The sequence below is a fragment of the Nyctibius grandis genome, chromosome 6 (assembly GCF_013368605.1).
Source record: "Nyctibius grandis isolate bNycGra1 chromosome 6, bNycGra1.pri, whole genome shotgun sequence".
In the NCBI taxonomy this organism is placed as follows: Eukaryota; Metazoa; Chordata; class Aves; order Nyctibiiformes; family Nyctibiidae; genus Nyctibius; species Nyctibius grandis.
In genome coordinates this window covers 1067017-1075224 of record NC_090663.1, presented here as the reverse complement: position 1 = coordinate 1075224, position 8208 = coordinate 1067017, and positions in this window count along the sequence as shown.

The window sequence follows — 8208 nt, the reverse complement described above, 5'->3', positions numbered from 1 at the left end:
CTTCCTGTTTTCAGAAGCAGAAGGAGAAAACATGCAAAATGTTCCCAATTGAGGGGAAAAAAACCCCAAAAAGCCAACAGAAGCTCAGAACTTTGTGCAGCCCCTGCCGATGCCTCCGAGCAGGGCTCCCACGGGGATGCCCGCCTGGGATTCGGGATGCTCCGAAGGGGCATTGAAGCGTTTGGCCACTGGCTTATTGCCCTGGCATTTTGAGGGAGGGATGGGATGGCTTTTGGGGAGGTAGAAGGGGGTTGAGAGCGACCACAAAATGCTGTCGCAACGCGGGGTGGCACCTGGGGGGGGAAAATTGAGTGTGGATGGGGATAGAGCTGTGGGTGGGATAACCCGGAGGGTGTCCCTGGAGCATCTTCCAGAGGGACCATCCAGAGCTCAGCCCGAGAGCAGGTTACAAGCAGCCCCAGACACCTTCTTGCTTTAAAAGATGTAAAAAAATGAGTTGAGGGATTTTATTTTGATTTTATTTGTGTATCTCTCCGTAGCCACCCTCTATAATAACACCCGGAGCGGGACCAAGCCCCGTTTCTTTTCCTTGGGAGAAGGCGTGCGCACAGAAAGGGGAATATCAAAATGATCTCGTTTCTGTCTCTCTTCGGTCTCGTGTGGAACAAAGGACAGATGGGAACAAGAAAGGAAGGAAAAAAAAATATCACCTGTTCCCATCCAGTCTTAGAGAGATCGCCGTCATTATCTCGGCAGCTTCACATTTCTAAAGGGGCTTCATTTTTCTTTTAAACACTGGCATCTTGTTAAAAAAAAAACCCGAGAGGAGAAATCCCCCGTGGAAGTCCCCCCAAAAAACCGAATGGCTTTTCCTTGCCTTTCCCTGCCCTCCCCACAGCCCCAAACTTTAACACCTGGGAAAAGAAAGTCGAAAGGAAATGCAACCAAAACAAAAATAAAGGCCCCCCCAAGCCTGGCTTTTCTCGGTGGCGTTTCTCCATCTGACAAAAGCCTTTGGTTTTCTGTCATTCTTTTCATTTCCTTGATGGCTCCCCCAATTGTCAAGCCTTCAAGAAAATGCACTTTAGCTCTTTGTCCCCAAATGTAATTTGATAAACTCTTTGCAGAAACATTCTGGTTTCCGAGGCTTTTCAAAAAAAAAAAAAAAAAGAAAAAAGAAAGGGAAAAAGAAAAATAAAAGGGAAAAAGAAAAATAAAAGAAAAAAGAAAAATAGAAAAAAGAAAAATAAAAGAAAAAATAAAAATAAAATAAAATTAAATTAAAAAGAAAAGAAAAAAGAAAAATAAGGAAAAAATAGAAGAAAATAAAGAAGGAAAAAAAACCTTCATCAGGGAGATGATATTTGAGAGCCTATTTGAGCATTTTAAATAAAAATCAGGGTTTTTGCAGCGGGGTGATGGAGGGGAGAGGCAGAAGCGGGGCGGAGGGGGCGATGCGGGCGGGCGGCAGCGGGGGCTTTGGGGGAGCGCGGAGGAAGCTTTACATTGTCATCGTCCCTAAATGCTTATGAATACTCATTTTTCCAGCAGCACCCTGTGGGCGGGGACCACCCCAGCTTTCACGCTATAAAATGCTGCGGGTTTCCCTGGCGTGGGGAGCGGTCCGCGGGACCTCCGGCTTCGGCGTGGCTGAAGCCAACGTGGGCTTCAAGGTTTGGTAAGTGGCGAAAATAATATGGATTTTTTCTTATTTTTCTTTTTTTTCCCCCCTGTAGGAGCTGGGTGCTGAGCAGGGGGTTCAGTATCAGGGAGCTGCACCCAATCGCTCATGAAATATCTGTTCCCTTTTCCTTCGCTCCCCTCGGTTTTTATTGAACCGCTTCTTGCCCAAGGGGTTTGTTGTTGTTTTCTTTCAAGTGAGGGGTGAAAAAAGCAGTGATGACAACTTGGAAATTTCATTGCAAGGGCTTTAAAGGCGCCTGGTTAGGGAAAAAAAAATAAAACAAAGCAAAACAAAGCCCTAAAACAGAACTGGGGGCCTATTCCCAGGTGGGGCAAGTGGTGTAACTCCGCTCCAAGCAGGGCAAGGTGGCTGCTGGGCACCGGCTGGGGGACCCCCCCTGGGACTCTGGCAGGCTTTGGGGGGGAAAAAAAATAGCAAAATTGATTAAGAAGTGAAAATTAAATTGGAGATTTGGTTGCAAAAAAAAAGTATAGTGCGGATTTGGTGGCAAAAATTAAATTGGAGGTTTGGTGGCAAAAATTAAGTGGGAGATTTGGTGGCAAAAATGAAACTGCAGAGCTGCAGAAAAAAAAAATTAAAAAATAAAATTAAATTGGAGATGTGGGGTTTTTTTTTTTCCCCATTAATACCTGCCAGGGTCAGTGGTTAAATTACAAAGGTGCTGGAGATGGGATTTCTCTGAAATGTAAAGCTTCCATATGTCCCACAGCGCCCGTGGGAGCAGCGCAGCGGCCTCACTTGCCGTACAGGTGGTTGAGCAGTTGGAAAGTACGTTGCGATCCATCTCAGCAAAGTTCCCAAATCAGCTATAAAAGTGTTGTCAGAGGAGAGAATATTAATTCCTGCAAGAAATAAAACACACCAGCAGACTGAAAAAAAGTAGCGATGTTCGTAGCAGAGAGTCCCGGCTCGAAAATTGAAGTTATTTGGGTGAAGTTGATTTTTAAAAAATAAATAGAAATAATCTCACGTGCTAAAAGCAGGCTTGGAATGGGACGTGAAAATTTAAAATGACACTTGTGCTTTTCCAGTTCCTCCCAATTGCCCCTTTGGGTGGGTTTTGTCTGAGATATGGGTAGAAATGACTATAAAAAAAGGGATGGGGCATGAGCAAGCGTGGCATGAGAAAAAGGAAAAGGCAATTTCAGAAGCAACTTTTCCCTTTGGAAAAAAACAAACAAACAAAAAAAAAACCAAATTAAAATGAAATATTACCTAGCTGTGCCTCCGGGATTATTTCAGGGCATCCACTCTGGATCCGAGACGGATGGCAGCGGCCGTGAAGGAGGGGAAAAAAAAGGCACGTAGGGAGGTGATGTGTGCAGGGAGCAAAGTGACCCGGAAAGACAGAACAACCCCACACTGACTAGGGCTGAGGAGAGCCAAGTAACGCAGCGTTTAACCTACGGGACTCTCTGCTGCTCTCTCCAGCCGAAATTCAACAGCGCTGGAGTTTGTCAGGAGCTGCGTGGAGCCAAAACCCATTAAATTTAGCAAAGAGGGAAATTTGGTGCTTTAGGGCACAGAGCAGCACCCGTCAGCCCGGAGGGAGCTTTTCCTGGCACAGGTTCTTTCCCCCTTGCACTGGATTTTCCTGCTTTTTTTCTGGCATGGGAAGAAGTTGATGACCCCGTTTGTGTTGCAAAATTGGACCTCGAGGTCTGACCTCCTGGGGAAAGCAGGATTGAGCCCCAGGGTGTGGGAGTCAGTAGCGTTGAGCCCCAAACCCACCACTGCCTTTGAGCTCAGCCGCATCCCAGGGTGGCGAGTTCCTCACGTTCACCCAGTGCTGGTGGGAGCAGGGTCTGCACCAAAACGCTCCTTTGGGGCTGGTTTTATCAAATCTGTTGCCTGATGGTGCCATCACCCCTCTCCTCCTCACGAATAATTGCTCCTCCGTTACCTTCTCCACCCCATCTGCAGTTTCACGGGCTTTATTTGAGGATGATGATGATAAAATCACCCAGATGCTGGTATAAGTTGGGGCAGAGCAGGGAGCGCCTGGGCAGAGCTGTGGCTGTGCCCCGGTGACCTGGTTTCAGCTCTGCCATTGACCTTGGAAAAGGCGTTTTCCCTCTGGGCTCTCACAGGGGGGAATCCCGCAAAAAAAAAATGCCTAAAAATAATAAATCTTTTTTAGGCTTTTCCCCTTTACCTCTGAATTCCCACCAGTGGGAAAAGAAACAGATTCTCATGAAAACTGGGTGCTGGTGGCTGGTTTCTGTCCCTCTCCCAGCCCCTCCAAGGGGTGTTTTCACACACTTACAAAGCAGCAGGAGACATTTCAGGACACGGGCTCTGTTCTTTCGCGGGGTCTGGAGCATCCTGGGGGTGGGTTTTCCCTTGGGAAAGGGAGGAGGAGAGCGAGGCAGGCCAGGTCTACCTCTTTGCTGGGCATGTCTGTGGTCGGCCCCATGGTTTGGGGGTTCCTGGGGTGTTTTCTGTGGCAGGTGCTGCCATCAGGGGACGAAGTGAAGCTGTTGGTGGTAGACGTGCTTCTCTTAAATGTCTCTTTGTGACCCAGTCCCCATCCCAGCCCAGGTCTGGTGCTAAGCCCAGTGTTACCCCCCCGTACTGGGAGATTCATGGTGTTCCCTCCACGCTGATCTGGGAGGACAAGGGGAGAACTGAACCTCCTTCCCCCTATTTTCCCTGCTTGGCAGGGGGGTATCTGAGCCCGTTGAGGTGTGCGGGATGGCTGGGAGGGTGTCAGTGGCTGGTGGGATCCAGAGCTACTGGCCCTGGGCGAGGGGGAGCTCCCGGGGGAGCAGGTGGGCAGGGAACAGTGGGGTGTTTGTGGCAGGAGGAATTTGGGGAAGGTGTTTTGGGCAGGTATTTAGGGAAGGTATTTGGGGAAGTGCTTTGGGATGTGGCCGGGGGGGGGGGTTGGAACTAGATCTTTAAGGTCCCTTCCAACCCAAACCAGTCTGTGATTCTATGGTGTGAAGCACTTTGGGAAGGTGCTTTTGAGAAGCACTTCGAGAAAGCGCTTTGGGGAGGTGCTTTGGGAAGGTGTTTTGGGGAGGAATTTTGGGAAGGTGTTTTGGGGAGGAATTTTGAGGAGATGCTTTGTGGAGGCGTTTTGAGGAGATGCTTTGGGGAGGAATTTTGGGGAGGAATTTTGGGGAGGAATTTTGGGGAGGAATTTTGGGGAGATGCTTTGGGGAGATGCTTTGGGGAGATGCTTTGGGGAGATGCTTTGGGGAGATGCTTTGGGAAGGTGTTTTGGGAAGGTGTTTTGGGGAGATGTTTTGGGGAGATGTTTTGGGGAGATGTTTTGGGGAGATGTTTTGGGGAGATGTTTTGGGGAGATGTTTTGGGGAGATGTTTTGGGGAGATGTTTTCAGAAGAGGCTTTGGGGCGGCGTTTTTTGGGGCGGCGTTTTTTGGGGCGGCGTTTTTTGGGGCGGCGTTTTTTGGGGCGGCGTTTTGGGGGCGGCGTTTTTGGGGCGGCGTTTTTGGGGCGGCGTTTTTGGGGCGGCGTTTTGGGGAGGAATTTTGGGGAGATGCTTTGGGAAGGTGTTTTGGGGAGATGTTTTCAGAAGAGGCTTTGGGGCGGCGTTTTTTGGGGCAGCGTTTTTTGGGGCGGCGTTTTTGGGGCGGCGTTTTTGGGGCGGCGTTTTTGGGGCGGCGTTTTTGGGGCGGCGTTTTTGGGGCGGCGTTTTTGGGAGGAATTTTGGGGAGATGCTTTGGGAAGGTGTTTTGGGGAGATGTTTTCAGAAGATGCTTTGGGGAGGCGTTTTGAGGAGATGCTTTGGGGAGGCGTTTTGAGGAGATGCTTTGGGGAGGCGGTTTTGGGGAGGTGTTTTGGGGAGATGCTTTGGGAAGGTGTTTTGGGGAGATGCTTTCAAAAGATGCTTTGGGGAGGCGTTTTGAGGAGATGTGTTTTTGGGGAGGCGTTTTTGGGGAGGTGTTTTGGGAAGATGCTCTGGGGAGGCGCTTCAGGCCGAGCCGGGGTGGCAGCCTGCAGGGAGGAGGGGGCTTGGGCGCGGTGCGGGGAGGTGCGGAGCGGTGCGGGCACCTGCGCGCCCCGCCTGCAGTGCCGCCGGCCGCCACCGGGTGGGGCGACAGGGCAAAGAGTGAGCGCGGCGGCGGCGGGGGGGGGGCTGCCGGTCCGCACCGGGGACCGAGGGGGGGGTCCTGCAGCGGGATGCAGCGGAGGGGGACGAGCCGCCCTGCACCGGAGGGGGGTCCCTGCGGAGGGGCGCACCGGGAGGCACGGCGGAGGGGGGGTGGGGGTCTTCCCTTCGCCGGGATGCACCGGCGGGGTGGTGGGAACTCCCTTCGCCGGGATGTAGTGGGGTGGGGGGGGGGGGGGTCTGCAGCCGAATACACGGGGAGAGGGGGGTCAACGGGGGATGCACAGGGGTGGGGGACCCCCTGCCTCGCTTTGTGGCCCCGGATGCACCGGGACACACGGCGGCGGGTGCTGCACCGGAGGGGGTGTCCCTACCCCGAGGGTACCCAAGGATGCTGGGGGGGGGGGATGGCAGCACCCGCCCCGGGATGCCCCGGGGGGGGATCCCCGCAGAGGGACGGGGGGGAGTCGCAGGAAAAGGGCTCCAGTCCTGGGTCACCCCAAAAGAAGGGGGACACCCCCCCCACCTCGAGCCGCAGCGGTGGGGGGGGTCCGCAGCCCCTCTGGGCGCTCCACAGTCCCACCGGGCACCGGCCTCAAACCAGCTGGGGAGGGTAAAGGGGGACGCGGTGTTGGGGGGGGGGGTGGCGAAGGAGAAGGGAGGAACTCAATGAACTTTTGTTTTTCCTGTAATCTGAAGCAAATGCTTTGCAAAACTGCCCGTAACCAGGCAGCCCGGATACCTGCCTTCGCCTCCATCGCTGGGGGGGCTGGGGGGGGGGGGTTATTGCAGCCTCCTGTGTCAGGCAGTGTCTGGGTTGGAAACAGAGCTGGGATAAAGTGGGGGTCCCCAGCCCTGATCCCCCTGTCCTGGAAATCACTGAGGGGGGGGGGGGGGGGCAGGACAATCACAGACCCCCCCCTCCCCAAAAAAAAATAGAGGGGGTGTGGAATATATTACCCCTTGCTATATTGCAAGGGACAAATCACTGGGAGCAAATAATTGGAGGGGGAAAATCAATAAATCAATGCAGATAGGCAAATAATTGAGGGAGGGGGGATCATTGCAAGAGGGCAAATCATTGCAGGGGGTAAATTATTGCAGCGGGGTAAATTGTTGCAAGTGGGGAGGTGATGGGAGGGGAGCAAGGAGTAGTGAGTGGGGAAATGGGGGGGGGGTGTTAATTGTTGTAGGGAGGGTAAATCATTGCAAGGAGCAAGTAATGAAAGAGGGGCCTATCAATAGAGGGGGCAAATTATTGGGGAGGGGGCGAATCATTGCCTGGGGCTAATTGGTGTAGGGGGTAAATCACTGAAAGGGGAAAATCATCGGGGATAAATCTGGTGTGTGTGGGGAGTTATTATGAGGGGGGGAAAATCATTGGGGTAACACTTGCAGGGAAGAAATTGCAAGGGAGAGTCCTTAAGGGTTAAATATTGGCGGGGGGTCGTTGTAAGGGGGGTAGATCTTGGGAGAGGGAATCATTACAAGGAGGAAGTCATTTGGGGTTAAATACTGGGGGGATCATTGTGAGGGAGGATCATTAAAGGTTAAATGTAGTGGGTGGATCATTGATTAAGTATTGGGGGACCATCTTAAGGGGGAATCATTAAGGATTAAATATTGGGGGGAGCATCGCGAGGGGGAAATCATTAAGGATTGAATATTGGGGGGAGCATCGCGAGGGGGAAATCATTAAGGATTAAATATTGGGGGGAGCATCGCAAGGGGGAAATCATTAAGGATTGAATATTGGGGGGAGCATCGCGAGGGGGAAATCATTAAGGATTAAATATTGGGGGGAGCATCGCGAGGGGGAAATCATTAAGGATTAAATATTGGGGGGAGCATCGCGAGGGGGAAATCATTAAGGATTAAATATTGGGGGTGAGGGGGAATCACCAAGGGAGTCATTGTGAGGGGAAAATGATGGGAGGGGGGGCATCATTGCAAGGAGGGCATCATAAGGGTTAAATACTGAATACTGGGGGGGGGTGGGATGATTTGGGGAGGGGGAGATGATTTGGGGGGGGGATGATTTTGGGGGGAGAGGCGACGGAGCTGAGCCGCTCTTGTCTCTCCGCAGGCCGAAGGTACGGAGGGCGGCGGTGAAGAAGGAGGAGGAGGAGGAGGAGGAGAAAGAGGAGGAGGATGAGGCCGAGGAGCGCGGCGTGACCGTGCGGCGGGCGGCGGGCCAGGGCTCGCACGCTCCAGCGCCGCGTCCGCCCGGCCCGGCCCGGCCCCCCCGGAGCCCTCTGAAGTGGGGGGGTGCGGGGGGGAGCAGCCGTGCTGGCGGGCGGCCCAGCCCCGGCTTCCCCGCCTCTATATAAACACACATGGACTTTCTTTTTTTACTCAAACTCAACATTGAGAGGGGCTATACCCAGCAGCCCTGCCTCCCTTTTTACAGAAGTCTGGTGAAAAGTCTGGGGCTAACAAATAACCGGCATATAGAGAGATATAT